The 17,947-nt window shown below is 47.6% G+C and overlaps 1 protein-coding gene across 3 annotated transcripts in view; it reads left to right on the top strand.

Annotated features, from left to right (window-relative positions):
* Positions 1-17,947, top strand: part of PACRG (parkin coregulated) — a 1,071,517-nt gene that overhangs the window by 126,692 nt on the left and 926,878 nt on the right. The gene's annotated exons all lie outside the window — the stretch shown is intronic.

The raw sequence follows: 17,947 nt of genomic DNA, 5'->3' as shown, positions 1-17,947 counted from the left end.
TTTGTAGATGAGTAATATAATGTCAACTTTAATGCATATTGAATTGTATTTGTTAGGTGGCAGAATGTGAAAAAAAGTAAAATGGTGTGAAGACTTTTACAAAGCACTGTACATAGACTTGTTTTTATTGTTCTTTTAATTTCAAATATTACAATTCAAGAGCACTTGAAGGGAATTTCAAAGTTTAAGGGCTGACAAAACAGTAACTCAAAATAGTTGAATTTTAGCAAGACATCCCTAGCTATTTCATTTACATTAGACATGAAATAAGATCCAAAAAAAGGAACACTAGGTAATCAATATAAATAATGCTATAAAAACAGAAGAAGGTAGCAGGGATCATAACGAATAAAATATAAATACAAATAGGAGACTCCAACTCCAAGCATCTGGAGACAGCTTACTCTGGGGCCGATGCAGAAAGCTACCACAGGCTACAGCGCATCCTTAATGAGCAGTTTACTTGCTCGTTATTGGCTGCAGTATGCTAAAAGAGTTTCCTTAGTGTATGCAGCAGATGAATCCAAGAACTGGTGGGTTGTGTCCATCTACTAGCAGGTGGAGATAGAGATTACAAAACTGAAGGCAGTGATACCAGACGGCCAGCTCCTCCTTCACTTCAGTACATTTCTATATCCAGCAGGTGGTGGGCGGCTCTTCAGCAGCTCCTGGATTTGTCTTTTGGGGATACTCTTGGGTCCTGTGGGCCACTTGAGTTTAGGGGTGTTTGGCTGGTGGTGCTGACTTTGGAAGCATATCCAGTTTTCTGGGTCCCTGTTTCACCCTTTCCCCCCTTGCCTCTCGGTCTTCAGAGTTCTAGCCTTCCTCACCAATACCCCCCCCCCCCCCCAAAAAAAAAAAAGAACAACAACCAAGAAAGTGCCTTTGCCTTCATTCAGTGTTTAAAAAAACCAGAAGATTTCTGGCAGTATAGGGTTTCCCTGCCTTAGTGCTGTGCTTTTCAGTCTGAGTGCCGGTTAGGCAGCAGGCTGCTGTGTCGGTGGGACTCTGTTTCTCCTCCGGAGATACCTGCTGTTTGGTGAGTCCCTGACTTTCTCTTTTAGATGCGGGGGTACCGTGCTTTAGTGTGGGTGACGGCGTTTGAAAGCTGTTCCCGCTGTAGTAGCAGATGCTCCACAGCGGGCCTCTGTGTGGTGGCTTGTTTGAACACTGGGGAGGGAAGTGCTGAAGTTCCCCTTCCCCAAGCAGCCTTTTCCCCGAACTAAAATGGCAGGAATGCACGCCTTTTTGCCGGTGCAGCCCTCTCTTTTCTCCTGATATTGACTCTGATCCTTTCCCGCCCTGTGGCCTTGATGTTTGCATGGGCGAGGGGGGGGGGGCTTCTCCTAATGACTTTGTGTTCCATTAGAGACTGCTGGTACAGGGGATACCCCTTTATTTTCTCCAGCCTTTGGTTTCCTTTACCAAAATCACTGTTGAGTCAGAAACTGCATGTAGCTGGGGCAGTGGCACAAATTCTTCTGAAACTGCCCCCACTATGTAAGGGGATCCAAGGGAAGAACAGAACTACTTTAGCTGTTTCTGTATCTTCTGAGCAGGATCTCCTCTGCTCTGGGACCCTTAATTTGAGCCTTTCTTCTTAAGAGAGCTTGGCCTCAGTAGCCGTTTTCTTGATTGGGGGAGTTTTTATGTAGGTGGCTAAGTTTTCCAGAAGGAATCTGATGTGCCATGTTTTTTTCAGGATGACCTTCAGCCACTCCTGGGGCTTCTCTGGGGCAGGGGGCTTCTGATTCCCCCACCTCCCCCCGATCTCATTCTGCTGGTCTGTATGCCTATATGTTGCAGAAGTCTAGCAGGGGAACTGAGTTACTTTTTAGTTCAGCCTTTGGAGTTTTCTGGCTTGTTCCCTGTCTCTTCTGATGGACCCTGCCCCGGAGAGGGGATGTTTTCTCTCCAGCTGAGCAGTAGGGTCCATTGCTCCCCTGTCTTCCTCTTTTCTGAAGGATTATTTTTAGAGCAGTCCCTTTCTGCACAAGGGCAGCAAGTATCACCTGAGCTGGAAACCATGTTTGCCTAAGTGGGTACATTGATAGCAGTAGGCATCACTGTCTGTGGTGGGTTTAGATTTTCTTACAGTTCCTTCATTGGTTAAGGCTGTTCCTGGTGTAGGAAACAGTGAACAGCATCGGAGCAGGGCTCCTCCTTGTATGTTGGGCCTCTGAAAAGGCCTATTTAGTATTTTTATATACAAACTTTTCTGACCCCTCAGTTTTTCTCTGAGGGCAGTTGCTTGAACAGCTTGGATGTTTCCTTCCTTCTTTTGTGAAACTCTTTTTGTATCAGCAGTACAGGCATTGCCTATGAACACACCACCCTGAGTGTGCCTGATCCCTGATCTTGGAAGCTCAGCAAGGTTGGGCCTGGCAGGTTTCTATTTGGATGGGAGACTGTCTGGGAATACCAGGTGCTGTAGGTTTTCTGTTTTCTGCACCTTACAGGGAGTTTCTAGGCTTCATGCCTTTGGCTTCAGTTTCTGTGTGAAATGTTACATATTGTTATTTTCTGCATCTAGTACTCTGGTCTCCTTGGCACCCATGGAATCTCAGTTCTGCCATGGGGGCTTTATCTCCAGGTGCAGTAGTTTCAGCACAGTAGTTTTATTTTTCTGGAAGATGGTTGGCTTTCAACCTGAAGGTCACAGGTTTAAGGCTGGTTTGCAGTGCTTTTTTTGTGCCGGTACGGTGTACCGGCACCTTTTTTGTAGGTCCGACATTGTGCTGGAGCCAGCTCTTCTCCCTCCCTCCCCCGAGCTAGCCTACAGGGTCCCTCCACATAGTCCGTGCTGCCAGACGACCCTTCTGCCACCCGACCCGGCCGGCACCTGACCCAGCATTTTTTAAAAATCTACAAAGCGGTGGCGAGGTGCCTCGCATCTGAGAGTAAAAGAAGAAAAATCGCTTTGTCAGCCAGCCTTCCCTCACTGTGTCCCGCCCTCTGATGTAACTTCCGCAAGGGCGGGACACAGTGAGGGAAGGCCGGCCGACGAAGCGATTTTCCTTCTTTTACTCTCAGACGCGAGGCACCGCGCCGCCGCTTCGTAGATTTTTAAAAAAATGCTGGGTCAGGTGCCGGCTGGGTCGGGTGGCAGAAGAGGGTCGTCTGGCGGCACAGAGCTGGTAGGCAGGTGGGGACTGGGTCGGGGAGGGGGGGGCTCAGATGGGAGGGGGGCTCAGATGGATATGGGTGGCTGGAGGGAGGGGGAGCAGGGGAACGAGGAGAGTCGCTGGACATGAGTGGAGGGCAGGGGGACAGGGGGGTTGCTGGACATAGGTGGATGGCAGGGGAGGGCAGGGGGGGACAGGAGGGTCACTGGACATGGGTGGATGGAGGGGAGGGGGGTTGCTGGACATGGGTGGATGGAGGGGAGGGCAGAGGAGGGTTGCTGGACATGGGTGGATGGAGGAGAGGGAAGGGAGAGAAGAAATGCTGGACATGGGTGGATGGAGGGGAGGGCGGGGGGAGAGGAGGGTTTCTGGACATGGGTGGATGGAGGAAAGGGCAGGGGGCAGAGGAGGGTTGCTGGACATGGGTGGATAGAGGGGAGGGCAGAGGAGGGTTGCTGGACATGGGTGGATGGAGGGAGGGGGAGCAGGGGAACGAGGAGATTCGCTGGACATGGGTGGAGGGCAGGGGGGACAGGGGGGGTTGCTGGACATAGGTGGATGGCAGGGGAGGGCAGGGGCAGAGGAGGGTTGCTGGACATGGGTGGATGGAGGGGAGGGCAGAGGGCAGAGGAGGGTTGCTGGACATGGGTGAATGGAGGAGAGGGAAGGGAGAGAGAGAGAGAGAGAAGAAATGCTGGACGGGTGGATGGAGGGGAGGGCAGGGGGGAGAGGAGGGTTGCTGGACATGGGTGGGTGGATGGAAGGGAGGGCAGGGGGCAGAGGAGGGTTGCTGGACATGGGTGGATGGAGGAGAGGGCAGGGGGCAGAGGAGGGTTGCTGGACATGGGTGGATGGAGGAGAGGGCAGGGGGCAGAGGAGGGTTGCTGGACATGGGTGGATGGAGGGGAGAGCAGGGGGCAGAGGAGGGTTGCTGGACATGGGTGGATGAAGGAGAGGGAAGGGAGAGAGAAGAAATGCTGGACGTGGGTGGATGGAGGGGAGGGCAGGGGAGAGAGGAGGGTTGCTGGACATGGGTGGATGGAGGGGAGGGCAGGGGAGAGGAGGGCTGCTAGACATGGGTGGATGGAGGAGAGAGAAGAAATGCTGGACATGGATGGAGGTGAGGGAAGAGTGAGGAAGGAGATGAGGTGAGGGGAAAGGAAGAGAGGAGAAAAACTGCACATGGATGTAGAAAATAGGCAGAAGCTAGATCCACTGGACAATCAAGTCTGCGGAGGACCCAGCTTTTACTTATGGATGTAGGGCAAGAAATGAAGAAGAAAGGCGGAAAGTAAAGAAATAAATGGAAAGAAAGCCCTGGAAACAGAGTTAAGAGGACAGATTGCAGCATAATCGGATACTGAGCCAGCATGATCAGAAAAACAAAGTCACCAGACAACAAAGGTAGAAAAAATCCTTTTATTTCATTTAGTGTCTGGAATATTTCCAATTTGAGAATTTACATCTGCTGTCTTATTTTGCACTGGGTATACTGGAGCTGTAACAGCTTACAGAAATTATTTATAATGAAAAAAAATCACATTGTTTTTTTCTCCTATACTAGTATAATATTTTCATTGATGTCTGTTTCTATGCGCTATGGCTGGTATAAGGGGTGTGGCTAACATGGGTGTGGCTATAATAGAGGTGGGTCATATGTGGTGACTCCGCCACAATGAGTACCGGCACCTTTTTTTCTACAAAAAAGCACTGCTGGTATGTGTATCATATTAGAAGCTGTGGCCCTCAGCTCCTTTTCTGTGGGACATATTTTACTTCCCTCACCCATATTGCTTGCCTTGAGAAGCAGATCTTTGCATAGCTGGGACAGTTTACACCATGCTACAGTACAAAAGGTTAGCTGTGGTGGTTTCCCACAGCAGCTCTGCTCTCCTAGTTTTGCTTTCTGACACTGATCAAACTATTGCATACCAGCTCCAGCTTTCACTGTATCTGTGGGACCTCTATCTAGCTGTTTGTTGCAGTGTTTCTAAGGCTTTTATTGCACTTTTGCACTTTTTCTTTATATTGGACAGCAAGCTATGTTCAGAGCTACTTCAATTTAGCATTCTTCCCTGTACTTCTCTCTTAGGAAGCGTTTCTTCTCTTTCCTCTTTGGCCCTCTCATCTGCGGTTTCTGTGTTTGGCCGTTCTTGGCCCTCATGTTTCAGTTCCAGGCTTTGCCTTTCGGCATGGGCTATGGCTCCTTTCACCTTTTCCTAGGTTTGAGAGTTTTGTGGCATTCTCCCCAAGGACGGCAACAGAGGTCACCTTGCTCTAGACGAGATCCGAGAGTCTATCTTCCCGGGTCTTCTCAGAATCCTTGGGCTGGGTGGTCGCCCTTTAAATGAGCCACCTCGTCCCATTCCAGACAGCTCTGGTATGTTTTTTTCTTGACTGAGGACTGGAGGATCTAGGTTCAGACTTGTGCGCAGTCTGATCAGGGCGCTGAGTCCTCAGGCCTGCTATGTATTCATGTCTTGGGCTCTGTGGCGCGCACTTTGAAGGTAATGCCATGTGCAGTGCTCATAGACGACTTCTACAGCTCTTGCTTCTCAACGGGTGGTCTCTTGTGTTCCAGGAGTGTCAGCAGTGTCTTCCGTGGCTGTTCTTGGTACGGCTGCGTAAGAACTGGTGGCTCCGCAATTTCTCCCTGTGGAAGGAATGCCTTGGTGTCTCCGCAGTGGATGGTGGTGGTCATGGATGCGAGTCTCTCAGACGGGAGAGCCCTTTGCCTCCTTCTTCTGTCTCCAGGGCAGTGGATGGCTCAGGGTACGGTGCAGCAGATCTCCCACCTGGACCTTCTTTTGGTGCTGTTCGTCTTCTAGCCTTTCAGGACACATTGCAGGCCAGGTGGTGCTTGTGCCGTCTCCCCCACCTGAACCTGCTCTTGGTGCTGTTCGTCTTCTAGCACTTCGGGACACGTTGCAGGCTAGGCGGTGCTTGTGCCGTCGGAGAAGATGAGATGCGGTGGCTGCTTCTTCGACAGAGTGGGACTCAGAGTCAGACTGTGGCCATCAGGACATATCACCCCCATTGAGTGGGCAGAGGACCTCGTGTTTGTTTCTACACGGCCCGCTTTGCGGGTTTTTCCTACAGTGAGTTCTCTTTTCTGCCGTCTTCTGGTCTCAGCTGAATGGTTATTCCGCATCAGTGCTTCTCCAGCTTGGCCTCAGGTAGAGAGCTCCGGAAGTAGGTCTGATGGCTCCCTGCTGGATGCCCAGATGCCTTCTTCTGTTCTCGGAGAGAGGGCGATTTGGCAGGGCTGGTTGTTCAATTGCTTCCTTAGCTGAAGGACGTTCTTCGATAGTATAAGGCCTGTTTTTTGAGAGGCCAACTCTGAGGAATAGTGTTCTTTGGACGCAGTGGTTACTGTTCTGTTGTGATCTTGTATATGGTCCACGGTCCACTTCAACCAAGTATTCTCGGTGTTTGAGGATTTTTTGAGGCTGGTTGTGGCCCATGCTTGGTCTTCATTGTGGTTGTCTGTCCTCAGCGATTGAGTTCTTTCTGCAGGATGGGTTGCAGAAGGGCCTGGCCTTGCACTCGGAGGTGGGTACATTTCTTGCAGAGTGCTTTGCTCCTCCGCTGCTGCAACCTTGTTCACACCTGAAACCTCGTTTGTATTTTCCGAGTCTAGCTTGGGGCTCCTTGTCTACTGAGCATTGCTTCGGACTCCTTTTGTTCCTTTGCAGAATGGTTCGCTTAGGAACTTACAAGCAGTGTCCTTGATCACCAATTCTTCTGCACTCAGTGTCTGAATTTTTAGCACAGCCATGCCGAGCTGTTTTTTTCTGCAATTTGCTGAGTCTGGAGTGACTTTGCTTTTGGTTCTTCCTTCCTTTCTGGCTGTGGTTTGGCTTTCTTTTTCAGCCTCTCTTTCTTCCCTCCTTTGGGAGGGGGATTTCACGCGGAGTACACAGCGCTTTGTCTTCTGGATGTTCAGAGGGTTCTCCGGTATTTACAGATGTTGCATGTTTTTCAGAGTTCAGATCTTCTCTTTGCCTTTGCTGCTAGTTCTTCCCGTGGGACAGCATCCTCTGGTGTGATCTGATTCTTTTCTCGTTGGATTGCAGATACTTTATGGATTTTTTAGAAAGGTTGCGTCCTGCCGGTGGCATTGCAGGCCCGTTTCATGAGATTGCAATCTACCTCTTTGGGGGAACGGTGTGCTCTCACTTAGGGATTGCTTTGGTACATCCCACCAGTTCTTGGATTCATCTGCTGCATACGCTAAGGAAGGTAAGATTATGCCTTACCTGCTGATAATTTTCTTTCCTTTAGTAGCAGCAGATGAATCCAGGATCCCGCCCTTTGTCAGCCGCACTTATTTTGCCTGTATGTTCTTGTCCTGGTCTTTAGTTTCCAAAAAAAAAAAGGAGAAGAGGAAAGAGAACAGAAACCACTGAAGAGGACTCCATTGCAGTCGTGGTTTCTCTTTAGTCAGAATGACGAGTTTCTGTTTTGTATGGTTGGTGAGGAAGGCTTCTTGTCTGATTCTGCTTGGTGATGAGACATGTACTGAGGTGAAGGAGGAGCTGACCGTACTGAGGTGAAGGAGGAGCTGGCCGTCTGGTATCACTGCCTTCAGCTTTGTAATCTCTATCTCCACCTGCTAGTAGATGGACACAACCCACCAATTCTTGGATTCATCTGCTGCTACTAAAGGAAAGAAAATTATTTATGTATTTATTTATTTATTTATTTGTTGCATCTGTATCCCACATTTTCCCACCTGTTTGCAGCAGGTAAGGCATAATTTTACCTTCTGCATATTAAAATGCATGCTAAAGAGCTGATCACTATTCTGCAGCATGCAGTGCTGTCTACTCAGGAGCTCAATGCCAGAAACCTACTTCCAGGTCTGAGACTGGCATAGAGCCCCTCCACAGTCTGCGTCGGCCCCATCTCCTTCACCTTTGCACCACTGGAACTCATCCTGTCCTGTGAAATCACCCAACCAGGTTCTCTCCCACACCCTCCACAATATAAAAAATAGTTTCCCCCTGTGAAAACCCCTCTCACCGTTTGACCAGCCCCCTCCCTCCCTTCTGACACAACTGTTTCCCTAGTGTCTAGTGGCCCTCCTATCCCTCAATGGGACTGGGACCAGGGCTGGGAATAGTCAGTCTTTCTATCCCCCCCCCACAACATGACTAGCTCATCTCTCCTGGGGTTTATTGGCACCTGACCCCTCCCCCACCCCACCCCCGTTCAACCAGAATTTTAAAAAGAAGCCCTGGTGTCTGTTGGCACTCACTGCTCATCTGGTACTCACCCAGGCTCCCCAACCCTCATCTAGCCCCCCCCCCTCAAGAACCAGTATTTCATACTGAGGCAGGCGCCCACTTGCTCCTGCATCTGGCACCATCATTCTCAAAATGGTGGTACCCTGCCCCTGGGGGGTCTGGGTTAGGATCAGATCTGTGTGTGTGTGGGGGGGGGGGGGGGAGTAGGTGCCAATATACATCAGGCAAATTTTTTACCAAATTTGCAGACGGGTCAGGCGGGGGGGGGGACAGGGTTGGGGTGTAGAGAAAGGTGCCATTAGACACCAGCAATTTTTTTTTATTTTAGGGATGGAGGGGTAATGGTGGGGATTCTCTAAACACCAGGGATTGTTGGGGGAATCCTTCTTTTAATGTCACCCTTTCTGTCAATGCTTCAGCCATCACTGCTCGGGCACTGACAAGAAAGTGTCATTTATAAATGAGCTGCTGGGTTTTAAAGTAGCAGTAATTTGCATGCTCACTGACTATAGCATACCGTGGTGTTTTTTTGTGGTATTTGCAGCTTTACGATGAAACTTGCTGCATCTGCCTCCGTGGGAGTGGAGGAGAAGCCTACCAGTTGGAGCACTAGGCTGTCAATGGTTCTAATCCTTTTGCTTCTCCTTGTGATCTTGGGCAAGTCACTGAATCTCTGTTGCCACAGGTAGCAACTTAGGGGCCCTTTCACTAAAACTTAACGTGCGCTAATGGAATTGCCATGTGCTAAATGCTAAGAAACCCATAGGTATAAAATAGGCTTCTTTGTATTTAGCTTGTGCTAATTCCATTAGTGTGCGCTAAGTTTTAGTAAAAGGACCCCTTAGATTGTAAGCCCTCTGGAGATAGGCCGATACCTAATGTACCTGACTGTAGCTTACCTTGAGCTACTACTGAAAAAGATGTGAGCTAAATCAAAAAGTAAATAAATGTTCTACTGCATTAGTGCATGCTAATGCCATTAACTCACATTATAATAAAAAAGGTTCTATTATACAAAATGTGTCTTGCTGTAAATAACATATTTTAATGTGTGGTACTCCATGTGTGGTACTACAGAAGTGCCTTTTAGTAGATCTATTACTCTGTGTCATTAAGGGCCTCTTTTACCAAACTGCACAAGCAATTCCCGTGCGCAATGCCAATGAACCCCATTCAAAGGTAGTAGAACTAGAGGACATGAATTGAGGTTTAAGGGGGGCTGACTCAAGAATAATGTCAGGATGTATTTTTTCACTGAGAAGGTGGTAGATAACTGCAATGCCCTCCCATGGGAGGTAGTGGAGATGAAAACGATAATGGAATTCAAAAATACGTGGAATAAGCACAAAGGATCCTTTTTAGAAGGAATGGATCCAAAGAAGCTTAGTGGAGATTAGGTGGCAACACCGGTAATTGGGAAGCAAGGCCAGTGCTGGGCAGACTTCTACAGTCTGTGCCCTGATTGTGGGCAAGGACAGATTCAGCTTCAGAAGTTGGAGAACAAGGCCAGTACTGGGCAGACTTCTACGGTCTGTGCCCTGATCATGGGCAAGGACAAATCAAGAACAGGTAAGCATATGAAGTATCATTATACTTTATATAATGAGTTTATCTTGTTAGGGAGACTGGACGGATCATATAGGTTTTTATCTGCCGTCATCTACTAAGTTACTATCCTACTTATTTTCGAAAGGAGAAAAATGCCCATGTTCGGGAGATGGGCGTCCGTTTCCCGTGGGCGGCCAAATCGGTATAATCGAAAGCCGATTTTGGTCGTCTTCAACTGCACGTCCGTCGCGGGAACGAATAAAGTTGACAGGGCGTGTCAGAGGCGTGGTGAAGGTGGGACTGGGGCGTGGTTATTGGCCGAGCAGAGATGGGCGCGCTCGGCTGAATAATGGAAAAAGAAAGGCATTTTAGTGAGAATTTAAGACACTTTTTTGGACCCTTTTTTCCTCCCGAACAGGGCCCAAAAAAGTGCCTTAAATGACCAGATGACCACCGGAGGGAATCGGGAATCACACTCCCCTGACTCCCCCAGTGGTCACTAACCCCGCCCACCAAAAAAGCCCCATTTGCAAAAACCTTATTTCCCAGCCTCTATGCCACCCTCAAATTCTGTACCCACCTCCATGAAGCAGAATGTGTTCGATCCTCTCACAGCCATTCCTGGGTCAGATGTGGCTCTCGGGTCACTGCAGGGTCACATCAGCATTGCATTGTGGTGGGTGTAGGGTATTGGCTCCGTGATTTCACTAGCTTGTGTTACAGTCTCACGATGTTGGTAGTTGGTAGGCTCTTCTCCCATGGTGCTTTTCCCTCTGCTTACTGGGTCAGAGTGTGCCCTGTTTTGTTTCTGGTAGTCCACGAGGTAGTGGCCATTTTTGTAAGTCCGTTTTAGATCCCTTTCGTATGTTAGCCAAGTTACAGAACTTAGTTCTTACCTTGAATGTTGCTGAAAGAGGGCATTGTACACCATTCTGCCAGCTCTGAGCTACTGCTAATCTTAGTACCAGGGAGACTCGTTGCCAGTGGGGCACAACCTCTGATCTGCAGTTAACTGTGAGTAAACGCGGTTATTGAATAAAGTACGTTTTCAGCGAGATTAGTCTTACGGTGTCAACTGCTGTGCCAAGGTTATACAGCAGCAACAAGTCCTGTCCCTGGAGCAGTTTTAGTGGGTAATGCAGTGCACTTAAGGCAGGCAGACCCAGGCCCATCCCCCCCTACCTGTACCACTTGTGGTGGTAAATGGGAGCCCTCTACCCCCCCCCAAACCCACTGTACCCACATGTAGGTGCCCCCCTTCACCATTAAGTGCTATGGTAATGGTGTTGAGTTGTGGGGAGTGGGTTTTGGGGGGATTTGGAGGTCTCAGCACCCAAGGTAAAGGAGCTATGCACCTGGGAGGTAATTTAATGTTTTTCCTATTTTTTTTTTAAGTTCCCCCTAGGGTGCCCGGTTGGTGTCCTGGCATATGAGGGGGACCAGTGCACTACGAATCCTGGACCCTCCCACGACCCAAAGCCTTGGATTTGGTCGTTTTTGAGCTGGGACGCTTCGGTTTCGATTATCGCTGAAAAACGAAAAACCCCAGCTCAAACAACGCCCCACATCTCAAAAACGCCCACATCCAATGCATTTGCCTGGCACAAACCGTATTTTCGAAACTAAAGATAAACGTCCATCTTTTTCGAAAATACGATTCGGCCCACCCCTTCACGGACCCATTCTCAGAGATGGACGTTCTTAGACATGGGCGTTTGCGTTCGATTATGCCCTCCACGTATGTATCCTCCTAGGCAATATTCTTTTCTGTTCCAGGCTGCACCTTTGCAACAGACCTGTTTATGTTGTTAATGTTATTGGTTCATAGTTGGCTGTGTAAGTCCTATTGACCATTGTATGTTATTTTGGGGATCTGGTAGCTAGGGATTTCTACATGTGAGAAGGTAATGTTCTGTTTGTCATCAGAGAAAGCGAAGATACTAATCTGAAGCAGGTGTTCTTCCAAGGACAGAGGCATATATCTCATATACCCTCCCACCTCCCCTAGGAGTTGCATTCTCTATGCTTTTTATCCAACGCAGCTTCCTCTTGAGTCCGGGCAGGTGAAAAAGCACTCACGGCATGAGTGGTGGGTCCTGCTAAAGGCTTCAAGAAATAATAGAATGCTGGGCAGCATCTGCACCAGGGATCTGTGGATGATATCACCAGATGTGAGAATATATTTTTTATTTTTTTATTTTTGTTACATTTGTACCTTGCTCTTTCCCACTCATGGCAGGCTCAATGCGGCTTACATGGGGCAATGGAGGGTTAAGTGACTTGCCCAGAGTCACAAGGAGCTACCTGTGCCTGAAGTGGGAATCAAACTCAGTTCCCCAGGACCAAAGTCCACCACCCTATGTCCTGCTATCCTCAAATAACACCTTCTACAGGTGAGTATCTTCGTTATTTTACTGCATAGAGAGGAAATAACTTTATGCCAAAAATAAAATTTTAAGACCCAGTACCAGTACTGAAAGAACTTTGGAAGAGATCTATCAAATTCAGGCTGTTGCTGAGTTGTGAATCTGCATTTCTCCCTCTTCCTTCTTTCTTCCATATTTCTTCATTGAAGATAAATACAAAATCCTCCTCCATATTTCTTGATGGAAGATAAATACAAAATCTTCCTGATAGGTGGCGTGGAGGGGCATAATCGAAGGGATGTGACACCCCAAGTTTTGCTGAGAACGTCCTCGCAAAACATCCTGGTGGAGGGACAGGGAAACCCGTATTATCGAAACAAGATGGACGTCTATCTTTTGTTTCGATAATACGGTCCCTAGACTTGGTCGTTTTTGATTTTTGGCGATAATGGAAACTAAGGACGCCCATATCAGAAACGACCAAATGCAAGCCCTTTGGTCGTAGGAGGAGCCAGCATTCATAATGCACTGGTCCCCCTGACATGCCAGGACACTAACCAGCACCCTAGAGGCACTGCAGTGGACTTCAGAAATTGTCCCAGGAACAGAGCTCCCTTACCTTGTGTGCTGAGCTCCCCAAAATCCACTACCCACCACTGTACACCACTACCATAGCCCTTACAGGTGAAGGGGGCATCTAGATGTGGGTACAATGGATTTGTGGTGGGTTTTGGAGTGCTCACATTTACCACCACAGGTTTAACAGGTGTGGGGGGATGGGCCTGGTTCCACCTGCCTGAAGTGCACTGCACCCACTAAAACTGCTCCAGAGACCTGCATTCTGCTATGATGGACCTGAGTATGACATTTGAGGCTGGTGTAGAGGCTGGCACAAAAGATTTTTAAAGATGTGTTTTTGAGGGTGGGAGGGGGTTAGTGACCACTGGGGGAGTGAGGGGAGGTGTTCCCCGATTCTCTCAGGTGGTCATCTGGTCAGCTCGGGCACCTTTTTGTGGCTTGGTCGTAAGAAAAACAGGACCAGGTAAAGTCGTCCAAGTGCGCGTCAGGGATGCCCTTTTTTCCCATTATGGGCCAAGGACGCCCATGTGTTAGGCACGCCCAAGTCCCACCTTCGCTACGCCTCTGACACGCCCCCGGGAACTTTGGTCGTCCCCGCGACGGAAAGCAGTTGGGGACGCCCAAAATTGGCTTTCAATTATGCTGATTTGGGCGACCCTGTGAGAAGGACGCCCATCTTCCGATTTGTGTCGAAAGATGGGCGTCCTTCTCTTTCAAAAATAAGCCTGATAGTGTCTGCTGGTATTACTTCTTCTTAGCATATTCTCTGAAGTAACTGATTAATATATTAAACAATTGAGGAAACACAAATAATAACTCTAGATTATCCAAGATCTCTATTCTCCTATGGATAATCATCTGATCTTTGACCAATGCAGCAACACTCTTGTGGACTTACGCTTGCTCATAGAGCTGGGTTTTTAACTCATTAGCATCCACAGATGGCCTCCAAAATCCCAGTTTGTAGCTTAGAAGTTAAAATACCCAGAGTACCTCTTGCTTCCTGCCTTACATCTCTGGCAGAAGCTGCTTCTACTTTTCCTCCAAGGGGATGTTGTCCCTCCACACTATCCACTATTAACTGAGCAGTCCCCTCGTCTGTTCTCCTGTGTAGTTAAAATGGAAATGCTACTTTCTGTGCTGCATTTTTAGCATTATTACTCCAAGGCAAAACTGATGATTGTTCTCTTCTGTGGAACTGGATCCCAAATCAGTAATGCTGTCTGAAGTTCCACTCTTAACAGCAGGTTGCAGGGACCTGCCAGAATTGTCTAGATTGAAGAAGAAGTGTTGACTTGATCATGTTTGGATTGGCAGCAGACTCCAAGGGGTTTACTCGTTTTTTGCTTTTCCCTTTTCCTATGGCAAAGCACTGCAGTGATAGAAAAACAGGCGTTTTAAGTCCAATTCTTACCACAGCTTAGTGAAAAAACCCCTTGGTTTGTCTCAGGATCAATTTCTTCAAATGGGTTAGTTTTGCACATGCCACAGTAGGATTGAATCTCACTCCTAAGCCTGGGTATGTGGAGTATGAACTCAGTCTCTTATCCTACCGACCCAACTTAAATGCCTGAACTCTGCAACACTGCAAAACTAAAGTACGTAATGGACATAGCACAATTCTTATGCTTTACGATTCCTTAATGTGACCGTTCCACATGAACCTTATCTTACCACAACATCACTTTGTATTTGTTCACACCGGAGTCTGCGAACGCCTCTCCGGTATTATGTAAGCCACATTGAACCTGCAAATAGGTGGGAAATGTGGGATACAAATGTAACAAACAAATAAATACATAAATAAAACATGTACAAAATGAGCAATATAGGAGATGCTGCAGTGAGTTACTGCTTGAGAGACAGCATACTGAATTTGGTCTTCAGGTCTTGTTTTAAACTTAGAATTGCCCTCATGAAGGTAAGGTCTTTCAGGATGATTAATGCCTACGTTTCTGCTCTCCCCCAGTTTCTATATTTCGGCTTCTAAAATTGGATGGGCCAGTAAACAGAAATAGGTTCCTTACATTGTAATCTCTGATCTTTAATTAAACCTGTCTAGAGTTGATGCTGATCCCTCATCTTTTTTTACTTCATCCATGAACTGAAGAGCTTTTTTGGTTGTTCCTATTTACAGCTAGCTCTTTGGCGAGGCACAGCTTTGGCCGAGAGTAGTTCAAGTAATCAAGATCAGGATCTACAGTTCTTCCCAGATCAAATTGAATTAATCTGCACCCCTAGAGCTGGATAACAGTCCCAGTATCCCATACAATTATCCTATCCCATCCAGATGTCTCCACCCTGAACATTATCCTGAGCTGGATAATAGATATGTGAGAGATGGATTAAGAAAAAGACATAAAAGAAAAGAAAAAAAGAGAACCAGTAAACAAAGAATTTTGTTTATCAAGCGTTGATACATATTTATCAGAATAGCATATTATTTAACACTGATTTCATTATTTGCAGTGGGGCTCACTTACTAATAATTCACATTACTATACATGTCTGTACATTGCACCTTGGTAATTATGGGCCCTGTTTACTAAGCCATGCTGTAGGCGCACAAACTTTTTAGCTCATGCTAAAAATTAGCCTTCACTAACACTAGAGACACCCATAGGAATATAATGGTTGTTTCTATTGATAGTGCATGCTAAAAAGTTAGCACGACTACAACGCGGCGTAGTAAACAGTACCCTAAGGTAGTAAACAGAGAAATGAAAGTGAAGAGTCCAATGGGAAAAGACATTTAAACAACCATGATAGAGCAAAACAAATTTGTGGGCCAATGCAATAAACTTTAATATGCATCTTAATGTCTTCTGGTGTACACTAAAATTAGTGTTCTACTATATGTAATAAGGCATTGTGCATGTTAAGCTGATCTGGAAATATGCTAGCATGAGCACTAAAGTGAGCATATCACTGCATGTAAATTAAGATCATCATATGAAAACAAGAACCCTGATATTCAGCGTTATTTAACGCCATCAGAAATGGCTGCTGACCAGATAAATGGCATTTTTGAGGCTGCGAGTATTCAGAGGGAGATAGCTGGTTATCTCCTGCTGAATATTCGCAGTTAGCACCTAACGTTAAACCAGCTATGTCGTGCAACTTATTCGGTTTGGTGCAGATATTCAGCACCTAACGGATAAGTATAGTGACTAAGTCTGGGCCGCATATATAACAGTCCTATCTTTAACTGCTAACAACTTAACTGATAAGCCCTGAATATCAGCCTTACCAGTTAATCCCCCTGTTTTCTAAGCTACACAGCAAAGTGGCTTAGTAAATTGGGGGGGGGGGGAGGGGTAACTTTTTAGCAGCCCAAAAAACCCCAGATAGTCAATGCTGGCAGCTGGATATGGCCTGGCATTGAATTTCTGGGTTTAATACTGGCGTCAAACAGCAAATCGCTGCCCGCCATCGGCTAATATCGGACCCTAGATGTTCAGTATAAACAGTGAAGTTTATTTATTTATATTCCTCCATAACCAAGGCAGCTCACAACTAAATATACATAATCCAGTATCCTATGTAATAATACTCATCTCCAACGTTCCAACTTGCCTGGGACCGTGGACCCCTCGGAGGTGGACTCTAAGCAGCTTACATGCAATGACGTCGACGACTCACACAGCTGATCAGAGGAACTGGCACACGCTGGAAAAACAAGAAGGCTCGAACCTGCACCTAACGCAACTGCCGCCATCCTGAACATGCCGCCCAGCGTAAGCGACTACCGCCGCCCCGAGACTGCCGCCCAGCTAACACGACTACCGCCGCCCCAAGACTGCCGCCCAGCTACAGTGGACTACTGCTGCCCTCCCGAACCTGCTGCCCCGCTGACGACACTACCGCCGGCCCAACAGAAAACCTTCAGCACGCTGTGCCCCGAAACTACAGCGAACAGCAGCCTTCCTCCCAACGAGGTTCACGCTGCCCTGAACCGCCCTCCCGAACCTGCCACACTAACAAAAAAAAAAAAGAAACAGGTGAAGAGTCTGCCGCCCTCCCGGCGCCTCAACAGAGATCGTCGACCACACCACAAGCAGGACGAAGTTCACGGACAGCAGTGCAACGTCTGTGCGAGCAGGTACACTTAAGGGAGAGGAAAAGAACTTGAAGGGGGTGGGGAAGAGGGGGCCTGTAACTTGAGGAGGAGAGAGAACAGAACGGGAGGGGAGGATGACAAATGTTTGAAGATGGATGGATGGAGGGCATGGGAAAGAGAACACAATCAGTGGATAAAAAAAGGAAACGAACTGAAAAAACCAAACGGGGGGGGGGTTAACGACCGCTGGGGGGGGGGGGGAACGACCCTGCACCTGAAACAGAAGGAATGGGTCATGGAAAGACACACACACACGCATACTCTGTCATGCAGAGGAACCTTACACTGCCACTCACAGCAGGGAAGGGGGTCCCAAACTTTTAACAAAAAGGGGGGGGCCTGCACTTCAAACAAGAAGAGGGGGGTCATGCACACACAGACACACTCTCTCTCTCACATACACACACACACAGTCTTCCACCCTCTGTGAGTCACTGTGACACACACTCTCCCAAACACACACACACACTCTGGCTTCTCTCACACCCCACTCTCACACACACATACACTCTGTTTCACTGCCCACCACTGTGGTCCTGCAACAGCTTACTGGACGGAGAAGGATTGGAGACACACATACATACTCTGACACCACACATCTCTGTGTCACACACACACACATGCTCTCTCTCACCACTCAACCAGTCTTTCACTCTCTGTGTCTCACTGTCCCACACACTCTCTCACACACAACCATGGGAAGACAGTTCCTACACATGGTGGTACAACATGGCAACAGATGATTTACAAATTGAACAAATTTTCCTTCTCATAATACATTTCTAACACTGTATGGTTACCACAAAACAAAAAAAAAAAACCCATTGCTAGAGCCCGTTTCCTCAAAACAGAAATGGCCTTTTTACTAGTAATCAATAAAACACCACACCGCATATTCCAATATAATCAATAAAACACCACACCATATAAAACAATACGATGCAAGCATTAAAATCAAGT

The sequence above is a fragment of the Microcaecilia unicolor genome, chromosome 3 (genome assembly GCF_901765095.1).
Source record: "Microcaecilia unicolor chromosome 3, aMicUni1.1, whole genome shotgun sequence".
Lineage (NCBI taxonomy): Eukaryota > Metazoa > Chordata > Amphibia > Gymnophiona > Siphonopidae > Microcaecilia > Microcaecilia unicolor.
This window is presented reverse-complemented; position numbering and strand designations above follow the sequence as displayed.